The 16,810-nt window shown below is 40.4% G+C and overlaps 1 long non-coding RNA gene across 1 annotated transcript in view; it reads left to right on the forward strand.

Annotated features, from left to right (window-relative positions):
- Nucleotides 1-219: 219 nt before the first annotated feature.
- Nucleotides 220-16,810, forward strand: part of LOC138992775 (uncharacterized) — an 89,919-nt gene continuing 73,328 nt past the window's right edge. The window contains exons 1-2 of the long non-coding RNA XR_011468135.1: nt 220-281; nt 3,695-3,876. This is a non-coding gene — a long non-coding RNA (uncharacterized lncRNA). The remainder of the gene's footprint in view (nt 282-3,694; nt 3,877-16,810) is intronic.

A 16,810-nucleotide genomic window follows, 5' to 3' on the forward strand; every position in this document is an offset into this window, starting at 1 on the left:
TTCAGTTTCAACATGATATATAGAGAGTATAATTTTTATGACATAAACATTTGTACACCATACAATTGAGTTGCAGTAACAGGCATCCAGGGGTAATGAGGTGAGGCTCCCATTTTGTGAGCTGAAACTTTAGAACTAATGTTGTCTTTCTTTTGCTGCTGCACAGCCAATATTCTGTGAGTTGCTATCACTTCTCCTACAGGGCATGGCCTTCTGTCTGAGACTGAGTTCCTGAGAAGACGAGAAAACTCACAGCTGGCCATACTCATTTGTTTCCTATAGTAAGTTTTCTGGCTAAAGCAGTGGCTTTCAAATCCCATGGTTTGTTTGTTTTCCTTTTTCTTGAATTTATTGGAGTGACACTGATTAACAAAATTGTACAGGTTTCAGGTGCACAAGTTTACAGCACATCATCTGTACATTGCATTGTGTGTTCATCAACCCCAGTCAAGTCTCTGTTCATTACCATTTATACCTCCTATGCCCTCTCCTCCACTTCTTCCCCCACATGTTGGCCATATCCATGAGTTCTTCATCTTATTTTTTCTTTTTCACTCAATCCCTCCACCCACCTCCATCCAGCCCCTCCCCCAAAGCTGTCAGCCTGCTCTCTATCTATGAGTCTGTCTCTGTTTTGCTTGTTAGTTAATTTTGTTCCTTAGATTCCACATATGAGTGAAATCATATGGTACTCCGATGGGCTTATTTCACTTAGCATTGTCCTATAAGCACCATTCTTCCAAGGCAGTTTAAGGGTATCTTTTTTTATGAAGAAAAGAAGGTAGGGCTTCTGATTTATTCTTTAATTTAAAAATGGATTCCACTAATTTAAAAAAGTTTGAAAGCTCCTGATTTGTGGTTTAATTCGATTTTGAGCAGAAAATTCACTAATAATTAGTGGATGATCACATAAGGGTAAGAGAATAATGCAGTAGACGCGTTGTCTTGGGCCCACAGATAACAATTGACACATACTCTTTGGGTAGTTCTCATAACAGCAAACTGTGTTTTTGTTTGTTTGTTTTTGCATTTGATAACTCCAAAGGGAACCATAGAAAGATCAGCCCAACAAATGGGTTTTGGATTCAGAAAGGACTGCCTTTTACCAGTAATGAGGCCTTGAGTCACTTATTTAACCTGATTCTCCATTTCCTAGTTTTAAAGGGGCCATTCATGCCTACCTCATAAGAGCGATATAGGAATAGAGGATGGAACAGGTGAGTCACAAAAAGAGTAGTTGGGGTTTTTTTCCCTTTTATTTATTCCTGTTCTCATCTAATTATCACATAAAGACCAATTTCTCCTGATTGGCTAACAAGTCAAGTTTCCAGGCCACCATCTATCCAGTTCATTACAGAAAGAAGGAAAGACATATCTTGAGCCCAGTCTCAACATGGTCATCATGAAAACAAGGGTTTATAAACAAAGGAGATGTGCATGGTGCTGGCTGCCAGAATTCTGAATTAGGTGCCTTAGGGCTCACCCCAGGTTGCCTGGTGATATAAGTGTGCTGGGCTCCTCCCAGAAAAAAAGTCTGTGCCCAAGCCCGATTCCTGCAGACCCACAGCACCCAAGTTTTCCATGTGCTGTGTGGGAGGCTGGCATGTCTTAGAACTGCCCTAAGTCATTGGTGCCTTACCTCAGACCTCTTAATATCCCAGTCTAAATGTTAATGGCACCCATGCAATATTGCTCTCATGTTTGTTGCATGAAATAGAAGAGTATAGGCGCTAGGGCCTTTGGCTGGAGCACAGAATCACATGGTACCCAGCTACCCATGAGCCCAATGATGTCTCTCCACAAGATGCCGAGTGAGAGGGACCATGATAATAATTAGCTTTTTGTCCAAAGTTCTGACAGAACCTAGTGACTTTTATTGGTGTTTGCCCTGAGCAATGTACTAAAAAAATGTAGCTGTGATAATAATGCTAAAACCTTCCCTATCTTCAAAGAGCTTCTATTCTAAAATAGGCACTGTAACAAATATTTCCTCAACACTAAGACTATATTCATTGACTAAAATGTACCTTGTAGTGTGTTACACACTTAAAGGTAATTAAATGCCCTAACTGACATCCTTTCGATTGGAATTGGTGAAATTTGAGTAAAAATATTTGAATTTGTACTTAATTTTTTGTGATATTTAGTTTAAAACTACTTGATAAGTCAAATGAAAACACCAATCATATATTAAGGAGACATGTTTGATCTAGCTAATTAGATAGCAGTGCTATAAATACTTTAGCAAAAATTTATACATGAATAAAAAAATTAAATTATTGTATCCATTAAACATAACATGTCAAATCTATAAATTTAAAATAAACAGAACTTCATAACAGTCTATAATTCAGAAATTGAAAAAAAATCAAAACATGCCTTTTCTCCCATGAGTTAAAAATTTTCCCAAATCGTGATTTTTTATGAAGACACATTCTTTTGAGTAAGGCATTTAATGCAGAAAATGACGTCAGCTTGGCAATTTGTAATTATGTTATCAATATGCTTTTATTGTGATAACTAATATTTATAATAATAATATTTCTTTAAATATTATATTCATTTATATCATTATTTTATTTAGGCAACTTGATGTCTTCCAATAAATAGTGAATAGCTACTAAGTTCCACACAAGTCCAGACAATTTCCATGCAAAGCAAAAGATCAGTCATTGCCCCTGACCTCCCAAGTGTGAAGTCCAACAGGGCAGGCAAAAATCATACAACTGCTCATTCACTTCGAATGTGACGTGTGTGAGAGAAGGATTAACGTGATAAGACAGAATGTCACAGGGAGTCTTAACCTGTCTAGGACTCACCTACAATGATGGTTTACTGGCTGAGGCCCAGGAGATGGGTGGAAGAAATGCTCTAGGAGTAAAGGAAGGACCGCGGCATGCAGAATAGAGATCTGGGAAGAGGAGGAGAGGAGGAAGGATTAGACGGAGGAAGTAGTCAGCGTCATGCCAAGGGAGCTTTAGGAAAGGAAAATAAAAATACATAATAACTTGTTGAAAGAGGGCAACTAGAAAAACCAATTTTAAACAGAAGATAATATAGGACACAGATGTCTGGTTAAGAAAGTAAAAGGAATTCCTGGCAGGGGAACTGCTTGAATAAAGGCAGGGAGTAAGGGGTCTGCAGAAGTTAACATATGGGAACACAGGAAAAACCAGAACAGGCTGGGGGAAGTTTAGAGCCAGAGGAAGGAAAGATTGCTTGGAACCAGATGGTGGCAGGCTTCGTATTCCGCGCGGAGGAATTTGAATGTTATTCCCAAGGCAATGGGGAGCCACAGATGATCAGATGTAGTTTAGAGAGTCTGCTCTCTCAGTATGGGTTGGGGTTAGAAGAAGAGTTGGCAGGGAGTAGCAGTCACACTCCAGAGTGTAAATGACAAGGGCTTGTACTGGAACACTGGATGTGAGATAAACGAGCAACACTAGATTTGAGAGCAATTTTAATGTCTAGATTGCCCAAACTTGGTCACAACTTGTATTGAAAGGAGGGTTGGAATTGTTTTAGCTTTGCGTTGTACTGTTTTGCTTCCTGGGAGATGTTGACTGTGCAAAAATAAGGCTTTTTACAAAGTTAGCCTCTCTGTCCTTTTACCTAAAGGGCCAATTTGGAGAGTTAGAGCCAGTTGTTCTCATTGGCTGTGACACTCATCAGCCTTTGTGTGCTCACATTTCAGGATCAGAATGCTGGAGAAACATTCTGGAACGGGGTGAAGCCAAGTTGCGGATGCTGTGGATAATTGGCTTGGCTTGTGTCACGTGTCAGGGACAACTGAGCACGGAAATCGCAACGTAGATGGCGGTCAAGGACAGTGGTGCTACTACTGGGAGCTTCTGACATCACGCCCCAGGATCACAGGTAGGAATGAACAACCCAACAGCCTGGACATTCCTCTCTGAGCATCAATGGGCCCACAGCTCTACCTTCAGATGCTAGTCTGTGTTCTCTCCTGGGAGTAGCTACTGAACTTTGCAACCCAAACTTAAAAGTGTATCTACCTTAACATGTCTCTGTTTGCTGCCAAATATTCTCAGTATTTTTCATTGTCTAATGGAATACTGAATTTATTTACTTTTTTTTTTCTTCTGAGAAGAAAACTGCCAAGTTTACATGTTCTCTGAAAAGCTGCCACTACATAAATACCCTGAGAACATACTGTATTGGACCTCTTTCTTTAACAAAAATTAGGGAGTTATCTCTCAGAATGTTCATACAAACTGAAAGAGAGAATTCAGCTGGAAAACATGCTACTTAAAACAGTAGAGGAAATACCTTCTTATTATCAGCTCATGATACCAACTCTAATGTTACATTCAAAATTAGTGAACAGAGAAATAATGAATGAGGAGTAAGGAAAGATTTGAGGAAAGGAATGCAAGAGGTATCCCATAGGAGCCCCAGGGAGACTATTTAGAAAGAAAGTGTGATAAGAGGAGACCTTTATCTCAGATGGTATGATAATTATTTGTTTGGAGGTAACATATTAAAGTGTAGATCTTTGGTGGGGAAGGGCTGGGTCTCTTTCATCTTTCAATTCCATTCACAATTCAGTGGGTCTGAATAAATAATAAAGAAATGAATGAATAAATGATTTAACAAGCAGCAAATGAAACAGACACAAAATACAAGTAATATAAAACACGACTTGAACTAAAAAATTGTGGGAGCTGGCTTAGCCCTGGGGCAAATCCAAAGAAAGGTGAATTGAACTCAGAAAAAGCTATACTGAGCTAGACAAAGATCAGCACTGAGCATCCTTAGGAATTTATTTTTTAAATTATTTTTACATCCAGAAAAATTCATGACACTTTGTTTTATCAGGTTACTCTGTTGTGTATCTATGTATCTATTGTAAGTGTGGCGTGATGGTGATTTTTTAATTCTAGAAATTATGATGACTAGGCTTTTCTTATCTAGACAGTTCAGTTGGACACAAAAATTAATGCCCAATTACCAAACCTATTCTTTCTGCTTCCTGAAATCTGATCTAGGGACTCTGGGTCGGGGTGGGGAAGTGCACATTAAATGTAAATCTTAGAGTCCTATGTCTCCTACTTTTTCTTACCAGCCACACTCAATCATCTGAAAACTTCTATCTTTTCATATTTCTCTCTCCTTGCTTTTTTGTTTTCAATACGGTTTTGGGGTTTAGGAAGCTTTTGCTTCTGTCTTTGATTACTTTTATATATTATATATATATATATCACTAACAGTTTAATTTTCTCAAATTCTAACTCAGATTTGGCGTGCTCCTACTCAGCATCTCCTGATTATTCCCCACATTGCTCCACATATATAACATTCCCCTTGTACTGGTGGCCTGTTGATGATAGAGAGATCCTTCATTCTCTCCACACATGCTTTCCTCCAACTTTTAGCCAATGCTCTGTCCATGAGCCATCTTGATGCTTTTGTTCAGGTATTTAATATGTTTTTCTCTTTTAAGTAGCCTTTAAAATATATGTTTTTATTGATTGTAGAGAAAGAGGATGAGAAACAACCATTGCTACCTCCTGCACGCCCTCTACTGGGGATTGAGCCTGTAACCCAGCATGTGCCCTTGACCAGGAATCGAACCAGTGACCTCTTGGTTCATGGATCTAGCCTCATCCACTGAGCCACACCAGCCAGGATTAAATAGCCTTTTAAAAATGTTATTTTAAAATTCTTTATTGAAGGTTTGTAGAAAACTACTCTTTGGGTTTTATTTAACTCATTTAAAAAATCTAATTAATTGCTAGACTTTCTGGTACATAGTCATAGTACATGTGAGTATGGTTCATTTTCTTTCTTTCTTTCCAAGTCTTTTGCATTTTACTTCATCTTGATTTTTTTTTCACTAGCTAAGGCCTGACAGTGTTGTAAAAAGTGACTTCTTTAAAGTTCAGTGGAACCTAGAAATGTTTTAAGATTTTCCACTATGATTGTATGTATATATGTCATTTTCTCCTCTAAGTTTTATGTTTTCTTCATATAACTTGAGACTTTACACATTTAGATTTACTGTATGCTTCCAGTGGATTGAAATTCTTTTTTATGAAATATGCTGTTTGATCTCTAATAAGGTCCTTTACATTTAAAAAAATCTTTATTGTTGAGAGTATTACAGAGTCCCCCTTTTTCCCCCCATTGTTCCCCTCCACCTGGTTCCCACCCCACCCCAGGCCTTTTACATTTAAGTTTGCTTCTGGCAGGAGGCCAGTTGTAGTGCCCATTCTAGATTACCCTAAGAGCAGCTGCCTTCCCATTCCACTACCTTGTAGCCAGCCCTCTGGGGTCCCACTCAAAAGACGCCTCAAAAACACAATTTTCTATTTCAGTATCTTATTTGTTTCTAGCATTTTATTTCCTTTTGTTTTTTCCCCCCTTTTATCTTTCCTCTTTAAAATTTTGTTTTGTTTTGTTAAACCTCACCTGAGAATATTTTAAATTGATTTTTGGAGAGAGAGGGAGGTAGGGAAAGAGGAAGGGAGGGAGGGAAAGAGAGAGAGAAAAACATCAAAGCATCAGTATGAGAGAGACACATCAATTGGTTGCCTCCTGCGTGTGCCTTGACCTGGGCTGGGGATCAAACCTGCAAAATTTCGTTTAAAATTTTGCTTCGTGTTCTCTTCGCATATTGTCTGTTCTCCTTGCATACCTGGGGATTCTGAGTGTTTCTGTAAGACGCTCTGCTAGAGCTCCTGCTTGCTTGTTTGATTGGTGCTGTATGGAGCAGGAGCAGTGCTAAAGTGAGCAGGCATAGAGCTCAATATCATGATGCAATGCCCTGAATGTCAAAATGAGAAGTGGTGGGGGTTTTTTAGGCATTAACATCCCTAGCTTTTTGCAGTCATTTTATTTTATTTCCTCCTAGAAGACCCGTCTTTTGTTGGTTTGTTTTCAGCAAAATGCCAAGGAGTCTGTGCTCTGTGGGAGCTGTGGCAGGGATGATGGGGTTGCTGACTAATGCTCAGTAAAAGGTCTACACACATGTCATCTTTAAGACCAAAGCTCCTCTAGCCTTTCTCCGGCAGATACATCCCTCCTAACACATTGCAGGCTGTGGTGATTCGGCCTGTTGTATATGTCAACAGTCCAACTGTTTTTAATCTTTAAACCTTTTCTTGTAAATTGCTTACACATTGTTGGCCTCTTCAGCACCCTCCTTTCCCTTGGCTAATATTGTTTACTCTTTAGTTTGTCTCTGTACTTCTTTTTCCATGGGGCCTTCAGAAGAAAGGGGAAACCATGTCCGTTCTGGCGTTCTTGAACCTGGGGTCCTTGAGAAATTTTCTGTTCCTGGAGCTGTAAAGTTAATCCCTGTTACTGTGGTGGGAAGTGAGGCTCCTTGTTCCTATGCCCAGTCCTTATGTTAACGTCCTCAGGCTGAAGGTGTACCCACCCCTCTCACTTAGGGCCTTCATTCCCACCTTGGCTTTTTACACGGAGAAGAGTGGCCCTTACCAGGTACATCTGATTTCATTTCCTCACAGTGCAAATGGTTGAGCCTCCTGACAATTGTTTCACCAGGTGATCACATAAATCCTTCCTGGGGGTCAATGGCCTTCAGGAGAGTGTTCTGGGAAGTGTGGCAGAGTGGCTTCAAAGAGCTCACCAAGCTTCATGCTCCACAACTATGCATGCTGGCCAAAACAAACAAACAAACAAACAAACAAATAAATAAATAATAAAAGAATAAAACCATGGGCTTGGAGTAGGATAAGTCTGTGAAACAAATCTTGATTCTGACATTTTGAGGAGCAAATAACCCCAAGAGATTCTATTTCCCATCTCTGTTAAAAAGTAAGGACACCAAACCTATTCAGTCCAAGTGCAATTTATATAAAAACTAGAGGCCCAGTGCACAGATTCATCCAGGGCATGTCCGGTCTGTCTTGCCCAGTCCTGATCGAGCCAATTCGGGCTGGCCGGCCAGGGAGGGACCCTGGGAGGTTGGCCACCCCGGAGAGGGAACAGGAGAGGGCTCCAGGGCATGTTTGGCCCGTCTCACCCAGTTCTGATCGGCCGGACCCCAGCAGCAAGCTAACCTACTGGTTGGAGCATCTGCCCCCTGGTGGTCAGTGCTCATCATAGTGACTGGGCGAATGAACGGTTGGACACTTAGCATATTAGGCTTTTATTATATAGGCTCATGATGAAAAATGTCTTTAACACTCAGAGGCATCCTGGCATGAGAATTTTTCCTTGTGTCTATAATCATGCCCAACTTGGGTTGAAAGGCTGGGTGGCAAATCTTGTTGTAAATATTTTTCCTGTATTTATTTATTGGATCTTCAGAAAAACACTGAAATGGATGGACTAATATGATTTCTATCTTGAAAATAAAAACCAAGGAACAGGAACATGAAATAACTTGATTATGGTCATGTAACTAGAAGAGCGACCAAGCAGGGATGTCACCATAGGGCCCTGTTCCAGCCCTATTCTTCTTAAATACTACACACACGGCCTCTAGTACCACCTCACCCGGAATCATAGAAAAGGCCAGGCATGGCAACAGGAATCCATATTTAGTAGCAATAGACAAGTAGCGATGAAAATTAAGATATTCATATGCAGTTACTGGTAAAAGACTTAACCAGGACAGCTTAGACTCCTCTTATTGGTCATATTTGTCACAGTAAAAGGAGTCAAGAAGGAATGAAATAAAATGTGTGACTCTGGTCTGGATGCTACCAGGTGAGGCCCATGGCCCTGCAGCCTGGGCATTGCCTGAGAGCTTGCTAGAAATGGAAATTCTGAGACTCCTCTCCAGAATTGCTGAGTCAGAGTCAGCAGGGATGGAGCCCTGAAATAGGTGTTTCACGGGCTCTCTGGGTGATTTTGATGCACTGTGTATATATAGTGTTTGATAAGACTGCTTTAAAGTTTGCGGATATCCCCATGTAAATTGTAAGAATTTTGCCTCCATTTTATGAAGCAGAGATGCTTGAACCATTTTCCAATGGAATAAAAGAGGATGCAGAGACATGTATATAAGGTAAAAGTCCTTTTCATTAACCCCTACCCAGAATTCCCTCACCTGTTCCTACCTGGTTATGTGGCATTCCCATTCTCATGTTCTAATTTCCTCTCATTGTTATAAGATTTTTTTTGTTTGCTTACTTTCTGGAAGGGAGAGTATATCAAGAAATTGGTTGAGAAAATAGGATCAGTTAGTTGGGGGTGGAAGAGGGATAGCTCTATATGAATATTGTTTAGATGGAGCAGAATGGTTCTTCATGGCCCAAGGCCAGCTGTCAGGAACTTGCCCACATCCCTCCTGAGCCCCAAAGTAACTATTTTTATGTACTTTAGAAACTTTGGCTTAACCATCTTTCTGCTAGAATAATTAAAAATAAACAAACAAACAAGTTTTAGGATTTTCCCCTCTGTGTCAGCTCCTTTGAGATGCCTAAATATGGAGACGGGCCAGTTGAGTATCTATCTATGTGTTACTGAATTGCAAATAATTTGTGCAAAGACCAGCACATTTCCCACTTTGGCCTAGTTAAGAAAGATGCAACGCCTCAAAAAAAAAAAAAAAAAAAAAAAGCTTGCTAGGAAAATGAGCTAATCTCACAGTTGCATTAAAAGGCAAGAGGAGTGAATGTTTAGGATTCAAACAATGCCACTGAGGGAATTTGTATTTCCTGCGGAGAACTGAGCCAGAAGGAGGCGGGCAGAGGGTCAGCAGTCCTATAATCAAGGCTGTCAGCAGAGGTCATTGGATTCAGCTTTGCGTTCCCAAATCATGCCTTAAGCATCAATAGCAGGGGTGGGCAAACTTTTTGACTCGAGGGCCACAATGGGTTCTTAAACTGGACCGGAGGGCCGGAACAAAAGCATGGATGGAGTGTTTGTGTGAACTAATATAAATTCAAAGTAAACATCATTACATAAAAGGGTACGGTCTTTTTTTTTTTTTTTTAGTTTTATTCATTTCAAATGGGCCGGATCCGGCCCGCGGGCCGTAGTTTGCCCACGGCTGATCTCTAGCCTCATAGCATGGTAATATTAAAAGCAAACATATTGAGGGCTTGTGGCAGGCCACATGGTCTGAGCTTGGCACTCATGTCACGATTCTGTGATTCTCTGTGGCTTCAGAGGTTGACAACTTACCAAGGGCACACAAGTGGTAAAGGTTAGTCTAATGTTTGTATCCTTTTGGTCTGATTCCAGATCCCATGTAAACTAACACTGCAGGAGTTTGCAAATCTCAATGGTGAGTTTAGACTTCCGATAGCCTAGGGCAGTGATGGCGAACCTATGACAAGCGTGTCAGAGATGACATGCAAACTCATTTTTTGGGTTGATTTTTCTTTGTTAAATGGCATTTAAATATATAAAATAAATATCAAAAATATAAATCTTTGTTTTACTATGGTTGCAAATATCAAAAAATTTCTATATGTGACACGGCACCAGAGTTAAGTTAGGGTTTTTCAAAATGCTGACACGCCGAGCTCAAAAGGTTCGCCATCACTGGCCTAGGGGGAGTTTTCATCATCTCAATATCATTCCTTTAAACCAGTGCTTCCCAGACTTATTGTGCCTATGAACCATTTGGGGATCTTGCAAATTCTGTTCAGTGGGCCTGGGGTGGGGCCTAAGAACCTGCATCTTAACCTCCCTGGTGATGCCAATGCTGCTGATACAGGCCCGAGCTTCGAGAAAGTAGCAAGACTAAACAATAAATCCTGTTCAATGGAGCCGCAGTCCAGGAGGCCGAGTCTACCTCTACTTGCTTTGATTGGCTGGATACTTCCAGATGCTGCGTATTGCCCTTCAGGGGTCAGCTCACTTAACTAATGAGCTGCATACGCTGTTTCATCAACTTGCCCCCAGTGGATGGAGTTACAAGAAGGAATCTCTTTGTCTCTCCCTGATTTCTTTCCTGCTCTGGGGCAGTCTGTGAAATAGGTAGTGTGTGCCAGCGGTTACAGATTACGCATTGATTTAGCTGAGTGCAATTATAAGACCTCGGAGGGGGCCAAACAGGTTTCGAGGTCTGTGGGATGCTGAACATCTCTGCCCCAATGTAGCCATTACGCAGGTCTTGGTGGTCTCCTTATGCAGCCCCAGGTAGAAAAGCAATCAATCCTCATGATATGAAATGTGAATCTGGCTAGTGACCTATTGGTGTCCTCTCGCAAGGCTTTCTAGCTCTTTTAGGTTTTATTTCTGAGCACACGGGAGAAAGCTTAATGATGTAATTAATTCAATAAGCTGCACGTGTCGGTGAGGCTATATCACCCCTGCCTGCCTCCTTCACCCCGTGTGCGACTGAGGACGAAGACACTGTCTTTTCCTGGGCTGTCTGGGCCGCTGCTGCTCTGAATTCATTCTCTGGTAAGCCCGACCAGCATTTATCTTGTACTGATAAGGACTGGAAAAATGAAACTATGGGAGTGTGAGCTGATCCCTGGGACATTCTCTCTCTCCAGGGAAAGCTCTGGGAGTGACACCACCGGACAGATAACCCCTGCGGTGTGTTGGCTCGCCACCGCAGCAGGGCAAAACAACAACAAGGCTTATCTGTGGAGAGGAGACCAGAAATGGGGCACGTGGGGGTTCTTCTGCAGGCTTACAGAACGTGCGGAGGTTATTGCTATGAAGAAGAATACAGGATGAGATACAGGCCTGTGCTGGGCCTGTGCCAGGGAGGGACTCTGAGGTGTAAACATCATTAGCTCTGCAGTCAGTTGGTTTACTTTTGCCTGTATTATCGCCCTTGGATTTATCCTCAGCGTCAAGGTCGTCTTTCTTCATTATCCTTCTGCCACTCACTGTGTCAGCCGAATATACTTTCTTGGCTTGTCACCTCCTGAGTCCTCGTCGGCCCCGGTGGCTTTTCAGACCGCTGTCCTCCGTATCACCCAGAATGACTTTCTGAGGTTTCCTGTGGCTCAGACACATTTTAGAGGCTTCATTACCCCTTTTCATACACTTTTTCTTCTGCCAATTTTGTTTTCTGTTTTCTTCCCACCCAGCCCCCCATTTTCCTTCACAAGGCTAGAAATCAAAGGGGAAATATTGTCTTTACTTCTAAAAATAAATATAGTGGAGTAGTATTTAACTTAGTAGCTTCAGTTGACAAATACCATCTTGCATCAGGTCAGGTGTGCCCCTTTCTCTTTAGCTTTTTCCCCACTAGCTAACATGTGTGGTCCCTATAGGTGAAAGGTACTATGTCAAGCACATGATGTGAAACATTTCAATTGTTATATCAGACTCACTCCAATAACCGTCACTCATGCTGCTCTTCTTATACGTGTTCCTTTGTGGACCTGAATGAGAGTTCCTTGGTATGTATCAGAGTGGAATTGTGTCCTAGAGTTCAGAATCCTCAGTTCCACTGAACATTGCCAGGTGTTTATTTCCCCTGAGAATATTGGTATCGATTCATATTCCCACTAGGAGCGCAAGAAGTATCACATTTCCTTACAACCCTGCTAGCATTTGATAGCATTTCAGTTGTCTAATTTTTGTCACTCTGTAAGGGTTTAAATTGGTATCTCTCTTCTTAAATATTATGCTACTGCTTTTACTTTTCAATTCCTTTAATTTTGTCCTGAGAAATAATAAGCATACAGGAAAATATAATAAGCATACAGCTAAATTTTTAGAAATGAAACATACCCTATGTAACCAACTCAGGTTGACAAAGTCTCATTTTTGTTTTATGTTGCATTTCTGACTATTGCCAATATTAAATTTCTTCATACTCAGTAACCATTAGGATTCTTGTTTCATCTCCTTTCCTCATTGTTCTATTACATTTATTTTTTAAAACTATTCTGATGTACAAGAGTTTCTTTTACATTCCAGAAGTCAGTCCCTTGTTTTTACACATTACAAATGTCTCCTGCTGGCCTGCCTTGGGCCTTTAGGTGTTTTTAATATTCATTAGGGCTGTACTAGATGGAAAATGGGAAACATTTGTGTTTCAAAAGTAGCATGTGCCAGTAAACAGCCAAGGGCCTGGTCTTTAAAGCAGAAAACGCTTTACCCCATCTCAACACAGTGCAGATACCAGGTAGCATACGGAAATTATAGAGGCCCTTATTTAGTCATAAAAGTAAAACAATAAACGGCCATCTCTGTGAAGTTTTCCAAAAAATCTGTAGAGAAAACATATTCACATTAGAAAACACAAACTTCAGCTGATCCAATTTAACAACTATTGGTGTTGCTGTTCCTTTTCCTGAAATAAAGTCATCTACTTGGCAAATATAATTGCTTTGCTTTGATCCTATTGCTTTGCCCATCTCTTGACTCAAGGGTCTCTGATTGACAGCTTGATGGCTACTAAATGGGTTTTGTTAGAATTAGATCCAAGTAAGTCCACTAAATTAATTGAAAGGGCTGTGTATTTTAGACCACCTGTTCTTCAGCTTAGAACTACAAGCCTATCAGAGAGTCTACTGGGTTTAATTTACCCTATTTTTTGAAGCCAAACAATCAATCAAATTTCTAGACTATAAAAGGGAAATACAGCACTTACTTGGAAACTGAACAAAGACAAATCTCTTGGATTCCAATGTAACTTTTACTCTGATGCCTATAGTAAGCCTCCATCCAATAAAAAGCAGTGTCTGAGGAACTCAAAAGCTGAGAATGACCTGAATGACCTCTAATCAGAGAAGGGAGAAATACCTTCCCAGGCTCGAAGGAGCGGACTTCGCAAAGCAAGAGAGCGTTTCTCATTCACAGATGGCAATGTGTACGTGCAGACTGCACCAGAAGCCAACAGGTGCTGGAATTTCTAGGAAGTAAAAGCAGTTCCTGTTATTCAGGTCTGTGGAGGTGCTTGGGTTAGGCTCCCATTTCTTTCTTTTTTTTAAAAAAATGTTTTTATTGATTTCAGAGAGAGGAAAGGAGAGAGAGAGATAGAAACATTAATGATGAGAGAGAATCATCTATGGGCTGCGTCCCCTACAATCCCCATCCCACACTGAGGTAGAGCCTGAAACTGGGGCATGTGCCCTGATCGGGAATTGAACCATGACCTTCTGGTTCATGGGTGGATGCTCAACCACTGGGCAACACCAGCCAGGCTAGGCTCCCATTTCTTTAAGACACGCCCATAACAGAACTGGCACACCTGCCTTCAGAAGTGCCTGCAACATAGGGCTCCAAGAGGTAAAGGGAATTGAGACAATTTGATAATCTGCATGAGAAAGAACAGAATTTCAAGGTACCTTGGTTGCCAGAGGTGATTGTTCTAATTTCTTGACATTGCAAGAAGATAGCAATGTCCAAATGATACTTTACAAGAAAGTAAATAAGGGTTCTCCCTTCCCTCAGACATCTTACTTCCATAGAGGCAGACTTAACCTCTGAAGGGAAATAGCAGCTGAAATATTACTGGCAAAAATAAATGTTTGTTAAAGGGAATATTTCAATAAAGTTTAGATGCACAAATACAGCAGACCCTCGAATAAAATCCTGTCATTCAATATAATTTGTTTATAACATTGATGAGATTCCATAGGAACTTAACTCTTATTTATATCAATTAGCCTATGATAACATTGGTTTCATGATATGTTATTTCACTGAAAGTCAATGAACTTAAATGAGGACTTACTGTAATAGATTCAGAAAATATGCTCTATTGATAGGCATGGTGATAAAACCTGAAACAAAAAGGTTTCTTTTGTCAATTGTCTTCCCTGTGTATCACTCGTTATTTGCTATGACTTTTGACATGCTCTAGTACTCTAGTGCTACAATTTGAACAGAAAATTTTGCATAGGATGAGAATTCCTTTATAAGGTGAGAGTTACCTGGCTTTTTGAATTTGGAATGTGGAGCCTGGTGCTGTGATCATCTTTGTGTTTTGTTATCTCTTTGAACTCTTCAAATGGGAGGTTGTTGAAATAATTGTAGAACCAATGTGATTTCTGTGGTAACCAAGGACATACACTCATTCTGGTGAGAGAACCCTGCTATCATTTACTGAAGGGCCTCTGTTCCCATTCAAGATGGAGTTGTGCAAGAATTCAGACTCTCTAGTTGAAAATGCTTAGAATAAGAAGTTAAGGAGGACTTCAATTTCTTTCTAAATTTCTTTTTGTGCCAAAATGTATATGACATAAATTGGCCATTTTAACCATTTTGACGTATACAATTCAGTAACATTACATTCTCAGTGTTGAGCAATCATCACCACTATTTCCAAAACGTTCCATCACCCAAACAGACACTCTGCACCACATTAAGCAATGCCTCCATTTGCCCTACTCCCTGCCCCTAGAAACCTCTAGTCTACTCTTGGTCTACTGTTCTTATTCTAGATATTTTATATAAGTTAGAGTCATACAATATTTGTCCTTTTGTGGCTGGCCTATGGGAATCTGGGAGTTTATGTATCCTTGAGGCAAGATCATGAAGGTGGACTGTTTCGTTCTTTTTTTGTAATCCTTACCCAAGGATATATTTTCTATTGATTTTTTTTTTTAAAGAAAGAGAGGGAAAGGGAGGTAGGGGAGGGCGAGAGAGAGAGAAACATCGATGTGAGACACATCGATTGGTTGCCTCCCACAGGTGCCTGGACTATTACTTTTGCTGTTTTCTGTTTATCAGTAGAGAGAAAAGAGAAGAAAGCATTTTCCTGATCAGCAGTTACACGCCAAGTACCATGTTGATTTGCTTAAGTGGATACTTCTAGAACAGCCACAGTAATTGCAATGAATCATGATTAACTTTTCACCTACTTCTATTCTTCAAGATCCTATTGCTAACCAATCCGCAACATCGATACCCCCAATAAGCCCTTGAAGGATGTCATTCTTATCTGCAACTAATTCTGATAGCAAATGCTGCATTAGTAAGAGCTCAGTCATAGATAAAAGAAACACCTTTGGTAGACATAGACTGTAATTCATGGAATTAAAGGCTTACAAAATAGTCGGAAGAGCCAGGGCAGTGGTCCCCAGACTTGGCCTCAGGGGATAACTCCCAAAATAATGCAAAACACCAGCTCATAAAGAAAACTGCTTTGCCTCAGCCTCGAAGCTGGGAATCACCAAGCAACTGTGCCAATTTGTAGGGACAGACTTTAGTTAAAATCCCGGGAACAGAAAGCTATTACTAGAACCATTGCTTTTAGAAATATATCACCTTATTTGTGATCCAGTTACCAGAAATTGCCACAAAATGTGTTTTCTTCGGGGCCAGAAGAGTCCCATTGTAACTAGTACCTGCAGTTTCTGAATTTCTTTCAGAGAGAATTGGTCTGTGTGTAGCTGTAGATCTGGTGTATCCATGGGAGCAGGTGAGCTCAGGAGCCTCCTATGTCCCGGTATTGAACTGGAACCTCCAAATAAATGTACTTTGGTTTTTGTTTTCCTTTTGGCTTCATCAACATGTGTTTGTGGAGGAACTTACCATATATTTCAAGATCTTCTTTACTTATTTCATCATAAAACAAGGGCTAAAAGCACTACAGAGAGGCGAGTTTAATTATTTGAGGGAAAAGTGTGACAATAATAAATTCAGATGAAGCCAGTGACGATTTTATCCATGTGAAAGCGATTTGCCTCTTGAATAATCTTTGAAAAACATCTGATGTGTGTTTCAAAGTTTAGATATTTTATAGGAAACTGGAGCAGGAGACTGAAAAAAACACACCCAACCCCAAACATTTTAGGCAAATGAAAAGAGAAAGAATACCTGTTATTTGGAAAACAACGATTATAATTTGATCACTTCGTACTTGAATATCCAGCTTAAAGCTGTCTTTATGATCTATACTAATAAAAGGGTAATATGCTAATTAGACCTGGAGACCTTCCAGATGTCC

This window comes from Myotis yumanensis, unplaced genomic scaffold (assembly GCF_028538775.1).
Source record: "Myotis yumanensis isolate MYYU_CA2020_CCGP unplaced genomic scaffold, mMyoYum1.0.hap1 SCAF_14, whole genome shotgun sequence".
Lineage (NCBI taxonomy): Eukaryota > Metazoa > Chordata > Mammalia > Chiroptera > Vespertilionidae > Myotis > Myotis yumanensis.